Raw genomic sequence first — 19,853 nt, forward strand, 5'->3', positions numbered from 1 at the left:
TGGAAATATCAAAAACCCAAACAAATAAAACTCAAAATTTGCATTAGAATACGTCTCGGTTTGGCGTCAAAATAACTCAAAAGCAAATAGCTCACTGGTTTTGAGGTGAATTTATTGCCCAAGTCCAAGTGCAAGAACAACATGAGCAAAGTCGGTTAGGAATGTCGGTAGATATTGTACATACATATGTATATGTATGTATTTGTACACATTGTGTATATTTTATTACTTTCTTGTATACAAATTGTTGTTGGGGTATTTTCGGCTAGGCGCCTTCGAAATTTCATTCGAATTTTGTGGTTACATTTTTTCTCAGCCCAGCTTTTTGTTGTCGAATGTTTATTGGCCAAATTAGCGTGTCAGGTGAAATTTAAGCAGATTTTAGTTGAGCATCGCCGGCTGTTTATGGGAAAATGATTAGATCCGCTTACGGCCAGCTATCGGTGAGATGTTTTTATGCGTTTATTTTTATGACACTTATTCTAATGAAGAAACATTTTAAGCCATGGCTTAAGTGACGGAAATACCGGCGCATCTGGCCAACTCCATACCCTTACCCACTTTTCGAGACATTCATAGTCATGTTGATTTTTTAACCATTTTTCAAGTGCAGCTTACGCGGGGATTTAGCCAACTTTGACGACAGGCGGCAATTAAGTGGGATTAGTTAGCATCTTAATTTAATTGTTGCAAATTAAATGAATTTGCATAAAGGAAAAGTTGCATCTGATGCAGGTTATTGATATAAGTGGGCATAATTTGCCATGGCCTACAAAATTATGTAGTACACATAGATTTTATGGAAATCTAGAACTATTATGGCTTATGCCTATTTTAAATATTTTAAAAATTATTGTCTAAGCCCTTATGCAGAAATCTTTGTGTCAGGTCTTTAGGGAATACGGACAAAGAAGATTTTTGCCAAAAAAAAACCTAAACGCTGGGATCGAAAAATCAGTTTCGATTTATAGCCATTATAATCATAATGGCAAGGCACTAAAGTCGGAAATACCTCGTTAATGATGACCAAAAATATATGCGACGCTTATTAACAATTTGGCGCCATTTAAATCTTAACACGGTTTTTTATAATGCAATAACTAAATTCGAAAAAATCTGTCATCTGTCTTCTATATATCGACAACAATGTCGGCGATTTTTATGGCATCGTTAAAGCGAATATCGAAAGGGAACCATGACGGCATCAAAAAACGTTTTACGACTTCGCGCCTTAGAACCAGCTCGTTCTTTTTTGTTTCGGCTCTTAATCGAGAAACAGTTGAAGAAATTTTTTGTGCATTCTATATACGATTCGATTTGATCCGATCCGTTGGGTGGGAATTCCGATAATTGCGAGAGAGGGACAAACAACCGGTTTTGGGTTCGGGGGTACGGGTTAAAATTAAAATCTGACGCGCACTCAATTAAGTTTATTGCATTGCAAATCATGTCCGTAACCCATTTTTATTACGGTCTAAAGGTGTCAAGATGATTTGTCAATGTTTGGCCACGCCCACCCACATCTCCGCTTCACCAACACCCCCTCACCTTCAGTACTTGGCCATCGTAAAAGCGCCGGTAAACAGTTAGGCCAGACACTTGGCCATCTGTTGCTGTGCCACTTGCACTGACGGAATGCTAACTGTTGCTCCCACCTCGACACTAACTTTAACTTCGACGTCACCTTCAACTTCGACTGGGACATAGAATCTGTGGAGGCACTGAAAGATATTTTAGGCTTAGAAACAATGTTTACGTACAAATAATACGTTTTTAGGTAAGATTTTCCAGTGCCTTTAATAAATATACTTTCATTTGACGAAAGAAATATTGTCAGAAAAGTTATAATCGTTTTGATTACAAGCTCGTTAAAAAAAAGAATTAATCTTTAACAAATTTTAAAGGAAATAGAAAGATGATTAAAATGTTTGATAAAGTTTAGACAATTAAGTATTTAAAATATTTATATTTGATATTATCAACTGATGTTAGAAATTAAGTGTTTGATTACGAAATATATATTAAAATGTTTGATAAAGTCGAGACAATTAAGTATTTGAAATATTTATATTTGGTATAAATGAATTATTCTTTAACAAATTTTAAAGGAAATAGATACATGATTAAAATGTTTGATAAAGTTGAGACAATTAAGTATTTGAAATATTTATATTTGGTAATATCTACTGATGTTAGATATTAATAGTTTGATTACGATATATATTTTAAAATGTTTGATAAAGTTGAGACAATTAGGTATTTGAATTATTTATATTTGGTATTATCTGATGTTAGATATTAAGTGTTTGATTACGAAATATATATTAAAATGTTTGATAAAGTCGAGACAATTAAGTATTTCAAATATTTATATTTGGTATTATCTACTGATGTTAGATATTAAGTGTTTGATTTGATTTTAGTCATACTTATTAATAAAGCTAATTTACTGATAGTTATCTGCAAGCATTTTGATCGTATACAATCTTATACTATTCTTATGGATATTTGACGACAGATCGCCGGTGTTTCAAGTACCATTCGGCCAAATGTGAGTCTAACAGCTTCGTTTGGTAATTAACCGCACACTGACCTTCCCCATTGCAATTGGTAGTTGGTAGTTGGCAGTTGGCAGTTGGCAGAACTTGGCTTTTGGCACCTTTTGCGAAGCCAGTTTTCGCCGGCAGTCCACTTAGTAAGTGCCTTGTGCACACAATCATAGCTGTGTGGCTCGTCAGTGGCTCATTGTGTTCGAAGATAGGTTTTCCAGCTTTTTCACATTCTATTTCTATTTTCTATTACTTTTCTTTTTGTTCTTTTCGTTCAGGTATTTAACGCCACGTTAAAGTAGGTTAAAGTCTTTAAATATTTTAATGGCCTAGTTTTTCTAAATTTCAAATGGTTTCAACTTGAACAGATCAAGTTAAGTGGGACTTACGTAAATGGAAATGCGACACTGTTCCCAAAGAAAGTGTATAAGATGAGAAGTGATTTCACGTTCAAATTGAATTAATTAATTAACCTTATAATTACTATTTTTCAGTTTTCATTAGTTGTACTTATATTTGGAACCATCTTGCCATACATCATATTTTATTAATCCCCAACCTATCATATTTTATGTCGTTGGTTGCAAAAAAATGAACTCCTTGCCTTGGCAATTTGCCTGTACTTAGCCAAAATATTTCAAATATTTGCCAGCACCTGGAAAAAGTGTCTGCAGTTGCTGAAACTGCAAAACTAAGCGGCATGTTTACGTGGCAGCCACGTCACAGACATAAAATATTCACACAATATCATGTGCTCGTAGTCTTGGTGTTTTGAGTCCGGCTTTTGCAGCCAAGGCAAGGTGGAAGCCAAATTGAAACGGAGGCTAGCCAGCTAGATAGTTAGCCCGCCTGTCAATCCCTCATGGACTAAAGACTTAACTAGTTGACAAATAGCCCAGGTGGCAGCGAAAAAATCTACATAAATTCTCACCTATTGCGGCAAACCCAAATCGAAGGCGATGGCGATGGGGAATAGACGTGGCAGCGATACTTGTATTTGATTTTATTTTTAATTTTTGAAAGTGCCAACTACTTGACATTTGCTTTCCAACTCCCAGACTTTCAAATGTCCGAAACTTCCCAACTCGGCCAGTGGTTTGTGGCATCTTTTGTTGGTCGAAAAGCTTGGGCTTTTAATGATTCTTCGCGGGGCCCTCTTTCTTTTGTCGAACAGCACCTTTTTGTGTCCAACTTTTCATTTTCAATCAGGCCTGTCAAATTTGTCAAGCTCGACGAGTTTTCAAGTGGTAGGAAATGAGCGGGGAAAAGCCGTGGAGAAAAATTACAAAAATGCATTCGAAGATGCGCATTCCCTGCGCTCCTAATCAATGGCATCTAATTAAATGGCGTTGATTGTTGTTGCCACTTTGACAAATTGTTGTTGTTTATTTGTCGGCCTTTTGGTTTTAATGTGTTTTTGATTGGGTCGAGTCGGCTTAAAGGTTTCGGCCTTTCTTTGGGTGTGAGGCATTTTGATTTATTCGCCCCCTAATCAGATAAAGTAAAAAGCTTTCAGTTTGAGTTATATGCTGCCTGGTTAACCGTTACGGAGTTTTGGTACCCATTTTGATTGTAAAGAGGGTTACGAACCATATTTTGTTTGGTTTGCCAAAAAGGAAATCCAGTTTAATCTCTGCGTAGGCTTTAAAAACAATGATCCTCACAATATTGTTGAGTATAGACGATAATCTCGGATTGGTTGTGAAAAATATAGAGTAGAAAGCGGTGAGAAGAAATTGTGGATTATACTTTATGTGATTTATGTTAGATTTTTTCAGTTTTTGCTAAAAGATTAATGTTTTTTATATGCAGTTTTATAATAAAGAGGAAGATACCTTCGATAAAATATTTTAAATAATTAAAATAATTTGAATTGAAAGTTTGCGATAAAATGCATCGAACTATTTTGAAAATGAAAGCTATGTAGAAGAATGTACCCACTTCTAAATATTAATTTATCCGAACTAAGCCATTTTAAATACGTGCTGATATAATTTGTGGTATAATTGAGCCGTTTTGAATAAGAATTGTTTATTACGTAAGCAAATATACCATAAAGCCTCGTCTTTCCACAATCAACCAGTGAACTGAAAGCATCTCGAATGCGATATTCTCCGACCCCTACCTTTTTTTTCCCCAAAACAACTAAGGTGTCAATATTCCGTTCTATTGACGCCCTCGAACAATAACCCGAAACAAAAACTTCAAAAACTTGTCCCCGGCACTCGACTGAGTGTCACAGAGGTGAGGTTTCAGATCCAATCGATCGAGGTTTTGTTGTTCGCCGCAACGCCTGAGAACTTGATTGGGCCGATCAATTTGATGATCGTGATCATGATGCCGATGCTGATGCTGATGACTTCATGGCAGTCAATCAGGGGACCGGCGCATTTGAATGAGCAAAGAATATTTTTAAATAATTTCTCGCGCCAATATTATTAAAAATTTTACGACTTTTCCAACAAAAATAAGCGCATGTGACTCAACGGGACAGGGACTTTGTGAAGGGAGGAGCCGATGTGGGAAAGTGTCAAAATGTTTTGTCGCCTCCTGTCAGCCTGTCGACCAGTTGACCAGTTGGCCAGTTGACCAGCCCTCTCGGAATTCGCCGACTGTTTTTTCCCCACATAAAGTATCTGAATTATGTAGCCGTAAATTATGGTTGGGAAATGCACGAAATTAGCATAAACCTTGACTCACCCACGACCAACTGCTGAGCGGACTTTGTTTTCCCGCGATCCAGTTAGAAAGTAGTAAAAGTTCGTTAGCCAGAACTCTTGTCACACGCTACAAAGTTGAAAATGTTAATTTTCCAAATGCATTTCTGTTGTTGTCATGGGCATTGCATGTATGACATGCTTTTGATGATTTGTAAACGCTGTGATTCAGCGATCAGTGATCAGCGATCTAATGAGAGCTAATGAGCTTTCTGAAAGGTAAGACGGATGTTTAAGAGCTATTCGATTATAAATGTTAACCCAATTAGCTTTATTGTAATATATACGCAGAGTAATTTATTCTTTTGAAGGTGATCCATTTTAGGAGAACATGGCTTATTTTTAGCATATACATAGAATTGCACAAGGCTTAAAATGTAACGCTTTGGTCGCATGCCACCCAGGATTTAACCGATCCCAATCCCTTATCGGCGTGGCCAATTACAAGTAAAGAAGTAAAGTGCCAGATAAAACACTTCTGCCCTCAGATAGCACACACCTATCGGTGCTCAGTAGTTAGTCCAGAAAACTGTTGCAAAAAATCGTTAAAAATAGCCGAACAAAGGGAGCGACAGGGGACGAGGTGGGCTAAGAGACGATAAGAGGTACAAGCCAGGTAGATTCCCGATTTTAACCTGGCCCAAATGTCCAACGAATTGACAATTTATGTGACAGGCCGTGCATAATTGAGGCCTTTGGCAATTGGCAACTGTAATGTTGGCCAGGTACGCCCGCCGGGTAATAGGTATGTAATTTTCCTGGTAAAACTTAATTTCATTGATGTCCTTGCACACACAGGATCGTCGTGTGCCTTTGGCCGCTGCGTCGTCGGTCGAATATCAAAGAATCGAATCCCATACAATTGTAGTGATTTATATGACCATTGATAGACTGATTTTTATAGACTACAGCCAATTAACAGCTGCCTTCGACTTCCGTTTTTGGGGCAACGGTTGACGGACTTAATCTATTGCCTCTAATTGTGGATAATTGTGGCTAGCGCCAAGGTCGGTTGATTGATTTGTCTGGGCCATAAACTTCTTGAAAGAGGGATGTGCCAGCAATAAGACATAGTACCCGGAAAACGGAACAGACCTCTCCACGTGAACCCATCTCAAGTGTTATTGCCGCCGGGCACTAAACCGACTTAGTGGCAATTCTCTATTGTTAAGCTCTTAGTTTAGCGATAAGACATCATTTAGCCAATGTTACCAGTTCTAACCGGTTGTCCACTTATCTGCAAAGTAGACTTCCCATTCCAGTTACACCCGCTGCCATATAAACTATGGTATATATACTTAGTAATTTAAACGGACGCGCCTCTGATCTACGGTACTTCCTGACTCACCTCAAGTGATAACTCTAATTTAGCTTGCGAATTCCTGGAAATTAAATTGCTGTGGTCAGGGCTAAATGGAATTTGTGATTAGAAACCAATTTAGCACGCAATTGCGGAAGCCCTCCCATGGTACTTAGAATTGGAACTTGCACCTTTTTGAGTACATTTATGTATAAATAGCACTGTGTAAAGGGATTCCCCGCATTTTGTGTAAATATTTGTTTTAAGTAGATAATACGATGATTTTCGGTTGATCACGTGTTTGATTGATATTCGCACTGAATTGCTTTTAAAATCATTTTAATTTAATTTCCATTTCTCAGACCAGCTTTAGTAAAATTCCCTCAATTATGTTTGCCCTAATATCTCTGATCACATATTTTTGGCACCTGACTCAATAAAGTATAAAGTGCCGAGTAAGGTTGACAAACGCATTTGCACATATGTACATATATGTATGGATATGGATATGCGATAACTTGGCCTTGACCTAGCACCACAAATTCGAATCTAGAGTCTAGGGTGTTGACCACGGCAACAGGAGAGCCTTGCGGTACGATAGGTCTGCACCATAAACAAAAAACAGCTAATGGCGAAAGTATTTTTACCATTACCATTCACCACCAACGATAAACCAGAACCAAAAAGAAAAGCTAGCCAAGGGGAGGCCTGTGGGCCAATAAACCAAGCCAAGTGCCGTTTGCGTAACGGGACCCCCTTACTGGCAATAAAGTCGCATTTCCAATCGATAAGTGATAGTCAGACGAAGGTATTTATTTTGGCCAAATTGCGACTTAATGACCGCCCAAGAGGTTGTTGAAAGTGATGTCATCCGCGTCCGCTGATAGCGCCAATTGGCCACTTTAATTTCTGCTGGCGCCCCACAATGGAAAAATTACCAGATCCTTCTCCGAATCTTGTTGCTAATGGAATAATTTCAACTTTCCTCTTGAACATATTGGTTGGCCAAGTTTTTTTGTGCTGACGGAATCAAAACTAATTTAGTCTTGACCACCTTCTACGTATAAAGAAAGTACATGACGCCATTCAGAGATTAACTTTGAGAGATCCATAAACCAAGGGATTTTCGATTCTCGACTGCGAATATACGATATGATATGCCAAAAAATGTCGCGTGACTTGTTCCAGTATCATTCCATCGAAACGTGACTGCACAACAATAAACTCAATTAGTGAAATAAAAAGTGCAATAAAATCGGGCCAATAAAATGTCTTTAACAAAATTGTAAATGGTTAATACATGAATATTTGTAGGGGAAAATGATTGCTGGAAATAAAATTATATTGTTTTAAATAAAATTCTGCACACAAAAGACATTTTTTTGTATGTACAATTTTGAATCGCGCCATAAATACTTTTTTTTTGGAATTGCACGGGAAAGAAATCGAGGCGAACTTTTATCTTACTTAGGGTTTATTTTGTTTTGGAGAACTCCTAAGACCCGGCTGTAAGACCCACTTGACAACCTCGAGTCCGCCGGCATGCCTTGAGATCGTGCTGGCTTTTCCTCTCTTAGTCGATATTGTTTATATGTGGAAGGTATATAGTATTATTTATATCTGGCCTGCACTTCGATGTGTAAGCCTGCGGCGAGGTTTACAGGTTGTTTGCGCGACGCAAAATAGGGGCTTAAATGGGACCGCGGACCTCCAGCGATTGTTGGCCCTTAATGCGCCTGGTAAATGCCACAAACGGGCCGCTCCTGGCCAATTGCACCATACCATATGCCTCCGATTGCCGGGGGGTTTTGTAGTAGGTCACGGTTCTCCAGTGGCTTCCAACTTCTGGTTATCGCCGCCGATAATTGCTTATGCCAAGTGCGAAATATAGATGGCAATATGGATCGGTGCGGTACGGTGCGGGTGTAGTTAGTTAGTTAGTTAGTTAGTTCTTCTCGCGGCGATAACCGCCAAGCAAAGTGTAAACATCCGCACTCGACGCGTGATCAGTGATCACAGATCATTCGTACCGGCTGGTGGGTAATTTCCCTCCAATATTCCACGTAATCTTACCCGATACCCGATGCGAAACACCATCATCGATAAGCTGTGGGCCAAAAACAAGCCACCAAGTGGTCAAATGGGTTGCCGTTAAAAGGAAATTCCAAAAGGGTTGCACGCCTTTTGACTGATTAGCGTTGGCTGTGGAAATTGTCCCGCATATTTGTAATATGATTTCATTTGGCGACTTTTCTTTTCTGTGAATGTTCTTATCGGATGATTCTAATCGAGGAATGTCTGATATCACGAGGAAATAAATTCGATTTATTGGGAATGCTAGATGCGTAAGAGCGGATGCGGCCAGACATTGCTGGAAGTGGGAAGTCCATATAATTATTATTATTATTATAATTATTATTATATTTAATATTATAATTATTATTATAATGGATCTGCATTTCAATTGTAAAATGAATGAACACCATTTCGTACCAATTACCAATTTCCGTTGCGTCTATATTTAAACTGATAATACTCGAGTATCTGTCATTATCTTCTCATAAATTTATTGCCTATGACAGTGTCAAATTACTTCCTTAAAGTGTAAATGTTATTATACATTCGAAACTCCAATCTTTATGATATTTTCTGTTCGAATTTCGTTGCCAAAGGGAAGTAACTAATTGGCAATGCCTCTTTTTAAAGTGTGATTCAAACCTAATCGCTTCTGGAATTGCCAATTTCCTTCCGCTTCTCATGTAGAAAATTGTTGGCATGTACGCATTTTCCATCCGCTCCACTTCCTTTGATTTTTAGGGAATGTCGTGCCCCTTAATGAGGCAGAAATCTGCAGCAAAATGTCACAAAGGGGAAGAAAGCGAAAAACGCCTAGTCATGGGACGAATGCTGTCCCAGAATTTCGCCGGCGGCCAAAAAAGGTGAAAGGTGATGATGGGAGGGGTGACTCGGTGGCAGACGACGACAGGACATTTGTGGCCTTTCTCTCGACCATTCTGTTGCGTCATGTTAAATAAAAGCCCGCCGACGGAGAACAGGACATTGGACATGGACTTGGCTTCCGGTTAACAGCAACAAAGGATCGCCCTGCAGCAGTTGCGGTTTTTCAATTGAAATCAGCCAGGACGAGGCTCAGCTCAACGCTATTGACAGGAACTCAACCCTGACCGCAACGTGCTTGGAAATGAATACACGGCCAAAGAAAATAAACCCAAAAGCGGGGAGTTGCCCCGAGGCCAGTTGCAATCCACAGAATGCGGCTATATGGGCTGTACACCCGACAATCCCACATTCCGGGCTGGGAGGAAGTATCGCGGCCTTCCTGTCCACCCGAGTGACACCAATATTTAGAAGAAGTCAACGACTAACTGGCCCCTGAGTTAATGACAGTGAGACCTTTAAATAAGGGAAATGTATTTGCTATAATAATTATTATAACACTAAACTCTTTCCTCTGGAATATATTTATATCGATATTTATATAAAATTTATTTAATGCCCTATATAGTCATATGATATACTTTGAAATATACTCGAAATATTTTTATAACTTTGTTTAAATTTGTTGATCATTTTTATTATCATTATTAGATCATTATTAGATCATTTTTTTTATCATAAGCAGATGGTCATTCGGCTTATGGAAGTGGCCCTGTATTTATCACGATCGCTGTTCGCATTCCATTGCGAGCGAGGAACGCACACCCAAGAGGGGCCAAAGTTTGGACTGTCCTAAATTAACATCTGTGTGCTAATTGACTGCCCAAATAGTTGACTCAATTCATTAGCCCTGGTCTCTGGGTACAACTTGGGGTTTTGGCAGAGGTAAAGGCGGTGGTAGAGTCGGTTCTGTCAAGGGCTCCCAAATGGCATGGATCTGAGTTTAATTGCCGCACCTGCATCGCGTGTCCATAAACAACAACAAAAGGCCACAAAGGCAAATAAGTGTCTCAGGCCCATTGTCAGTCAGATGTGTGTCAATGATATACATATGTCGTGTGCATTCAATTTCATTTATGGCAAAGCGACAGCCTTGAGCACATATATCCTTAAATGCAAATTGCTGCTGATTCTGATATCGCTAGCAAAACATGACACATTAAATGCAGCAGAGGTGCTGGAATACCAGTAGGATTTAAGTTGTTACAGAAAACGGTTTTTTAGCCGAGAATTCGAAAAAGTTACAGGAAGAGTTCGTCCATAGTTACTGAGAATTTAAGATACTTTCACAAGGTAATTAAGTTCAAACTTTTATTTATGTGGCTGTTTGTTCTTCAATATTAGAAGCACTACAAATATTTTTATAGGGAAGCGTACAGACTTGTCATTGCAATATCGATACTCAATCCTCACTTAACCTCCAGTCAATGACAATTATCAAGCGATCTCCGTGATAGTTCGCATCCTCACCCACCCTGATCCCATGACCCCACGACGTCCCCCCACTCGCTTCCCACTTCCCCACTCCACAACTAATTTGAAACGTTTTTAAAAATCTGCATAAATTAGTTGGGTAAATAATTTTGCAGTTGATGACGCGCCGCAACAATTTGAAATAAATTAAGTTCAGTTCGGTGGAGCAGGGGGCGGTTGATCAGGGGGGGGCCTCATGGCATCGACCAAGTGACGCTAATGGCCACAACAAACAAACCAAACGATGCAACTTGATGGTCGCTGATGATAGTCGTAGTTGCAGGGCCAAACAGCAGCAGCGGCAGCAACAAATTGATCAATTCATAAATAATGAAAACGTTTAGCCAAAGAAAGTGTTGACGTGGGGTGGCGGGGTCTTTTTGGGGGGGGAAGGGGTTGCAGGGGCGATGTGTGAGCAGCGATGCGTTCACAACTCCACTAACGTCAATTTTAATCGTCTATGATAGGCGGGCCAAGTGCACTGCAAGAAAATGCGCATACGTCGTACGCCATAATGTGAACTTGATATTATATGAAGGCAGGCAGTAGATAAGGAGTTGCATATAACACTTACGCAGATACATTTAAAATATAGCTCTTCTCAATTGCAAAAAAAGAAATTAAATTAGAAAGCTGGTACAGTAATAGAGTTTAGAAATTCGTTTGAAGTGCTTTGCACTCTGACTTGGCTTGAACCAAATGCATAATGGAATTCAGTTCCGCTAACTCCTGCTCGTACCTTTTTCTGTCAGTGCACGTTGCGATTGGTTAACTGTAGCGCAGCATATCGCGATCGAGACCCCCCCGATGTAGATCGACACATGAAGTGAAGAGTTTTGCACTTGCGTTGGCGATTGTCACGATCGATGGCGACGCCGAAGACAACGTCCCTGCCGCCAGAAATAAATATTCAAATAAGAAATCAAGTTCCCCCCAACCGCCGGCTCCTCAAAAGCCAATACCAATAGCCCACAACGATGGCCACTTGCATCCGCAATCGGTTTGCTGTGTTGCTGTTGCTGCAGTTGCTGCTGCTGCAGTTGCTGCTGTTGCAGTTGCTGCTGTTGCAGTTGCTGCTGTTGCGTCCCTGATGCGGCTGCTGCGACATTGTCGCCGCTGTCAGCGTTTGTCAAATGAATGCACCGCAGAAGCCAATGGACAGCGGCAACATGGGTGGGCACCGCAACTTGGACTTGCACTTGGACTTGGACTTGCACTTGGACTTGCACTTGGACTGGGACTGGGACTCTCGGCGTTGACAGTTCCCGTTCCCGTTCCCGTTGCCCTTCCAGTGGCCGATCGATCCCCTGGCCAACAGACTCCCCCTCTTCGATAACGAAAAAGGCGACCGGATAAGGCGTTTTCTGCATTACTGTGTTCATTGGAATTTTTCTGCGTTGCCGATGCGATGCGATGCCTCAACGACGTCGGCTGCTGCTGCTGGTAGAAATTAGAAAAACGCCCATGAAATGGAATTCTTTTGCGGGCACACAGCATGTGGCATGTGGCATGTAGCCAGCGGGCCAACTGGCTTCCAATTTTAACATTTTAACCGATTTGGCGCCTAATTTGGTGCAAAATTTGATTTGCAAGGCGGCATCGTTCGGCTTTTTAGAAAGTAATTGTCGCGTGGGTGGTTCTTTCACCACTGCAACCGAATGTGGCTTGAATAAATGGTCATTTGATTGCCAAACCCGTTTGAAGTCACTGCCAAAAAAAATGCAGATAAATACAGCGACTTTGCTTGGAATTTAAATACCTTAATTTCTCAAAGTACATAAATTTATTTAGTACATCCTGCAACAATGCCTTTTTGATACCTCTAAATCTATTGGCTACTTTTTACTTATTTATCAAATTAATATTAGAATGTGAACTTTTCCGCTCACTGCAGAACTTACACATCTGGCGGTCAGGAAATCTTTTGATATTTTAGCATTTGAATTTGATCATGTCGTGGCCTTCTTAAAGTCACTTCCTAAGTGGGTCATGGTTTTGGAGTTTGTGGGGCTTGTGGAGTTTGTTGGCCGCACTAACGATCCTTTGGGCTGGTAAATCAAGTGCGTGCCTGCCATTAATCAAAAGCAGAGCACAGGATCTGCCCAAGGGCATGTCCGACTACTAATAAGTAAAATGAAAAATGCGCCACGCCCCCGGGCCACTTAATTGTTGGCAAACAAAATGAATGCATAATTAGTTTGCTACCCAAGATGGCCACGATGGCCACTATGGCCACGATGGCATAAGGTTAGTTATTTATGTGGGCCAGACCCGTTCGCCCGACCCTTTATGCATATTATGAATATTTCTGGACGGGGCTCCGAGTTAAATGCATTTTTAATAATTTCATTAGGGCCACGTCGAAGAATTGGTCGTCGGTCAACCGATATGCCATAATTTTAATGATCGCTTTATAGAGACATTGGCCATCAGACCAATCTCACAGAAGAGAGAAGAACCCTAGATACTTTCCCATCCGATAAGCACGTGGAAAATTTATACGTTCGTTTGGCATTGTCAGTGCCGTTTACCGTTGGATCTATCTCACTGGGTTTTCCTCTGCATTCTGATAGCTTAATTGGAATTTATTCTATCATCGCTTTGATCAATGTCTGGTGGATTCTTCTCAGAGTTGACCGATAGAAATCTGGGTAACCAGAGCTTGGACGGCATAAATTTTGGCTTAATTTATGCAGTCACGGCAAGGTGAGCCATTGTAAATGCCATTCTTAAAAGCCAGTTCTAATAAAATGAGAAATATCTCCTTTAAAATTTAGATTATTACTTGAGAGAGAGAGAGAGAGATAACGTCTCACGACATCTTGCTTTTTCAACTTATTAATAGTCGCAATTAGCACAGTCCAATAATCCTAATGACTTGGCAACCTCCTCGATCGCCTTCGTCCTGCGGCAGAACACGGAATGGGACCATCTCGCAGCGATTATGGACATATCATACCATCTATATTAGGTTGGGGAGAGTGGGCAGCGACCTTATCGCCGGCATCGCATCTCTTAGAGATCCTGCCTCTGCGATAAGCAAACTCTGGAAATCAATTTTGCTGCGTTGTTGTACTTAATTAAAAAAAAAAGAAGCGGCCCGAAGGAGGAGAGAAGTGGTGGTTAGGGGCAGGGAATTCCTTTCCTTACCTTCAGCTCGGTGGCTGAAAACTTAATGTGCCAGATGTCTGAGTGTGTGTTCCAGAGTGTGTGTTCCAGCCGTTGAAGGAGTTCAATTAGCAGCCGAGGGCACCTGTTGGATCCTCCTAGCCCCTGCTCCTCCTCCTCCTCCTGCTCCTCCCCACATTTCTACCTGTGCGTTGCCCGGAATTCCTTAACTAATTTCCCTCTATTTCTCTATTCGAATGGCCGCCGCCTCTGATAAATCAAAAATTCCTTTCAACATTGTGTGCGGTCCAGCCAATCAATGAAATTTGTTTCTCTCCCTTTTGTTTCACTTTTTATTTGGTTTTTGTTAGCCCTTGCCAAGGACTTCTTGGTCGGCTATTAATCAAATCGTTCCATATATATTATTTATTTCGTGACTTGTTTGCTGGCCGCATATCAAAACACTTACCTAAATCATATTTTCAATTGTTGCCAATGGCGTTGGGAAAAACCAGGAAAATTATTGCTTTGGTTAAACTAATGAGTCAGGTAATACACATTTTTTCTGGGAAATTTCTTGTTCAGGTGTATATTTAATTGTTTGCCTTAATTGTTTGTGCTGCCAACGAAAATCAATAGGTGATTTATTAGGGAACATTTCGGATTTCCCCTAACTGGATGTAAATTCAAATAGTTGAAACGGTGAAACGGCTTAAACTTAGAGTAACATCTTTCGCGATTTGACCATATTTTCACTACTCCTTCATCGACCTCACCTTCAACTCAGCTTAAAAAGCAACTGTAATGAGACCCATTAGGCCAACTTTGAGATCCTTATTTCCAAGGTTGCGGCACTGGGAAATTGCCACTAAATCACAACTGTACATGCAAAGTGCCCCGTAAGTATGCAACTCTTGTTGGCTGCAGCCTGGAAAATTCCGCCTGAAATGTGCAGAAAATGCGGAAAAAGGTGGCAGAGATTTATGGCCGGGCCCCATTAGCAAATAATTTCCCCATTCAGAGCCTAAGGCCAAGGCGAATTTAAATCAATTTTAAATAGCAGCCCAAATAGGGGGCGTAACGAAACGGCTTTTCCGCCTCCAAATGGTTTGGCAATAATTTGGCATGAAATTTTTACTCGTAATTTATTGTCAACCGCAGTTTGCCTGTATGCTCGTCCTTTTCGGCCAACTTTTACCTGAGAGGAGCACGCACTCGCACAAATGGCACACTTTCGCCTTTCACCTTTCCCCGAGTTTTCCAACATTTCCCTCCTCGGTCACCGCAATTGGCCGCCTTAATGCAGTTTCCTCCTCCATTGTCTCTGGCTCTAATTTGTGTGGCATTGTTGCAGCAAAACCAGCTGGTGCTATATGTTATATATGGTACGCATCCTTGGCACGGGTCCAAAATAGCACGCTTTCCCAATTGATCCGCAAATTTGAGGGGCGTGGGCGGTGCTTTTAATTGCAAGGCAGCTGCACTTCTGCATTTTTCTCGTTAATTCCAGTGATTCAACGAAGGTGACTCACCCAAATCGATAGACCAATCTCATCCAAGACCCGCATTTCCAGCTAAAATCATCAATGAACTATATTTACATATCTTGAACAACCAAGGAAGATGGAAAGCGAGTAGACGAGCGAACGGGGAAAATGTTCTTTATCTCGAGGCGCCGTTTGAAGTTCATTTTAGACGCATTACCTGGCAATCGACTGAGAAAATGTGCCCAGCTACAGAGAAAAACATGTTTTAGTTCTTAGAGTAAAAGAAAAACCATATATTTGGTTTACTTCTACTTTAATTGTATCTTTCATTTCAGATTTACATATGAAATGTCGTCCTTCAGTTCATTGATATTTTCATAGCTATTAAGATGTAGTTTTCTCTCAGTGTGGTCATGATTGTGTTCAACCTTTTCTTATTCCACATCTTGCACTAACGGACGCCAAAAACATTTAGTCAACAACTGGCTCTGGTTTTGTTTTTGGACCCGGATCCCCAGCCTTATCGCTGGCACTGTGAACCACTTGAAGCCCATGGATAATTAAGATGGGAATGGGGATGGGGATGGGTAAAACTAGGGGAGATGCATCAACTAAATGTCTGGGCTACCATTCTCCTGGCACGGGCTATATATTCCTCATATTCAGGGTGATTCGATAGGCCATTTATACAATTGGTTGCTTGAATTTGCATTTATATTAGCGTTGTGCGTATATTTTTACGCTTAATGAAAATAGAAGGTTAGTAAGTAATACTTAAATGATGATCATAGAGAATATATTGTATTTTAAAGCAAATTTTATATTAACTTAACGAAATCCGAATTAGTACTTAAAATGATGATCATACAGAATGTATTTTGTATTTTAAAGCCAATTTAATATTAATTTAACGAAATCCGAATTTAAGCAAAGTGATATGTTAAGTGTTTTTAAATAGAAGAATACTTTATATCGAATGACCATCCAAATTGATATATATAGATACAGCTTCCTAAAAATAACTTCCGAAGCATGTGGAGATGTACGATTGGTTCACTTGTTGAACTGGGAAAACATTCACAGTAAGCCGGAGTATTTACACACTGAAGCACGCCCTTGGGAGAAGTATCTCCGAATGCTTATTGATTTCCTGGCCCATTCAACTAATTGGATCCTTAGCGCTGACACGTTTTGGCCATTGACAAGTGCGCGCTTCAATTTGGCACGAAAATAAATGACTGGCAATTAGACAATTGGCGAATGCAATGGCACTTTCAATTTGTCTGTCAATCGCACGTGACTTTTGCCCGGCAGCATATTTCATATTTATGGAGCTGTCATGGAGCATGCGGCTCAAACGGAATTGGGAATTCGGAATTCGAAATCGCAAAATCGTAATATCACAATCACGTGCTGCAGTTGCCCGTGTTTGGGTTTCAGTTTCATTTGTCACAAAAGGATATTTTCGTTTTTTTTGTGAATCGCTGTGTGGCATTGGCATTATAGTTCCAAGTGTCATAATTCATATGAAATTTATGTCAGCTTTGTTTGTTTGCTTGTTACCCCTCTGTTTTTGTTTCGTAAAAAGGTGTCCTGGCTTATTGACTGCGCCAGGATTAAGTGACATTTGTGACTTTGACATGTGGACAGAAAATAGAGGTGAACAAATGGAGGTTTGAGGCACATCAAATAATGCTGGCAGTCTTGTTTTCTACATGCTTCCCATTGTAAAACTTTTCTCTCTTCGAACTTTATGTTATCAAAACTTCTGTTCCAACTTTCACTATCTGTGAAATAACAATGAGGTGAATCGAAACACTCAGAAAGTTCAAACTCCTTTTAAAACTTTGCTTTTATGCGAAAGGTGCCTGATAAATGGCTTATCTACTTGTTTGCCATAAACTTCCGCAAATTGGGTAAGATCTATATTCGAAAGCAAACTTAAACAGCAATCTAAAATCCCCTTACCAGCATATGAGACAAGTCAATGAAAGGCGGATAAAGTACCACACAAAAGCCGAGTTTATCAAATCACACACATGACTGTCAAGTGCAGAAAGTTCGCCGAATTTAAGGGGAGCTTCAAATTGAATCGTATGGCAAACGATGAGTCAAATTTATTCACCCTTGTTAAATTTTCACACACAACGATTTCCACTGCGCGGCCATTACCATTTTCACTTTAAGAAGGGAAAAGCTCCTAACTCGGAAAATGTCTTCACAGGCGACTGGTGGTTGCGAATGAATTGCAATTTCGCTTTCTTTCGGGCGAGAGTGAGGAGCTCCTTCTTTGACTTTTCCAGCTCCTCTGGGTGCGATAATTCAATGAAGTTTCAGCAACTTTTTGCACCACATGCACCTCATGTTTTTCCCAGTTGTTGCATGCTGAAATGTTTTACCCTTACATTTGCAGACACTTTTGCAGCGTCTTTGTCTTTTTCTTCGTTTTTCCTCAGGCAAATGCGTCGCCATGAAATTTTAATCAACTTTCTGCTTCCGTTTTTTAGTATTCTGTTCTTTTTTGCATACAAAATAGCAGACATGTCTGCCCCGTCGCATTTCCGCTGTTTTGAGGCGCGAATTGGATGAGAAATTTGGGTGGTGTTGAGCTAAAATAAGGTGCAAAGCACTCACATAGCTTTGTGGTTTTTACGAAAAAGTTCACTGAACTTTTTATGGCATTTCAGTGGCTAAATTTGTTAGAATGGTATATTAATAGAACATTTTTTGAGGTAGACTATCATTTCCTTTGGAATTTTCTATCTTAATGGTCGCCTTTAGGGAATAAACCACTTTAAGTTCAATTATTTCCATAACAACTAAATTGCATTTGAAGGTATATTCTAATTTAACGTTTTACGGTAGTTTGAATATATCCCATAATCGGTCTGTAAGTTCATTGATAGCAAATATTATTTCACCGAACCCTAATGCTGTAACAGAAACAATCGATACTATGTAATTGCCTAATGATATGCGCTAACAACTAATCGCATTATTGTGCCTCGCTCGCCAAAACAATCGGAAAGTATCAGTTAATGTAACGTAATTCCAAACTAATCTATTGAATAATTCCTACGGATAACAAAGTTGTGCCATAACCACTCAAAGCTGCTAAACTGAAACACTCTGCAAACACTCGTGCCCACTCGTTACATCCGGATCACATAATGCCATTACCAACTAAACCATCGCAATTTCTGGCCCCCCATAACACCAGTCGTTTGCCAATCAATAGCGTATGCCATTCCACGAAGTTGGGTACGATACCAACACAAGCCGGCCAGCTTAATCTTTGGACTAACGTCAAAAGAAGTATCCTTCCTCTTGAAATCATTCAATTAGGGTCCCGAATCCCGACAAAGGCTGATGTGCAAACTTTTGGCAGCCAGTTGGCTGCGGGTACCAGTAATTGAGGACGAATCCAGGACCCAAATCACGGACTCATAAATAATACAATGCCAAAGGGATACGCGACAAATTCGAGGCTTTCGCCGATGCCAACTGCCAGATAATTGCCGGCAATCAAAGCTTATTGAAACGTGACACAGAGCCCTCAGGCTCCTATCTATATAGTCCACTCCCACAACAGCTGCATCATCTGGCATGTGGGAGGTGGGGTGGACTCCTCATCCCCATTCCCATCATCATCCCAATCCTTATCGCCTTATCCGTACACCCACCCAGCCAGAACGACCTCAATTCCTTCGACTGCCAGACAACGAGTCGCCTACACAAAAACTTTTCACAATCGTGCAAACACAAAAAACCAAGTTGCCGAAATTCTCTGAATGAAATAAGTTTGTCCTGGACAAAAGTTATATTTTTAGTAGCCAGACTTTTGGTCGGGGGCTGGTCTGGTCAGAGGAATAAATCTCTCAAGTGAAGCCAAAGTTTGGTCATAATTATACTCTTAGCAGGAGGTATAGTAATTCTTATTGCAGCTTAAAATAATACATATTCAAAATGTTGCAACATTATTGGTATATAAAAAGGATGCTAAATACAGGAGTTAAATTCAATGCGAAGGCATTAAAGGTACATGTGTTTGAAATAGAGCAACCAATGCCTCCTTAACCTTCTGTTCTTTAACAAGTTGAAAGCCTATTCAAGTTCAGCTGGCCCACGCAAAGTGGTAGGCCCAATTATGGATGGCTTGCTTTGAGGCCTTGACTAAAAATAGCATGAAAAGCCATCGAGGGGCTCCTCCTGGGGTAAAACTAATAAAACGATGCGAACTATATTGAATATTTTATGGTGG

Source organism: Drosophila santomea, chromosome 2R, assembly GCF_016746245.2.
Source record: "Drosophila santomea strain STO CAGO 1482 chromosome 2R, Prin_Dsan_1.1, whole genome shotgun sequence".
NCBI classification, from domain to species: Eukaryota; Metazoa; Arthropoda; class Insecta; order Diptera; family Drosophilidae; genus Drosophila; species Drosophila santomea.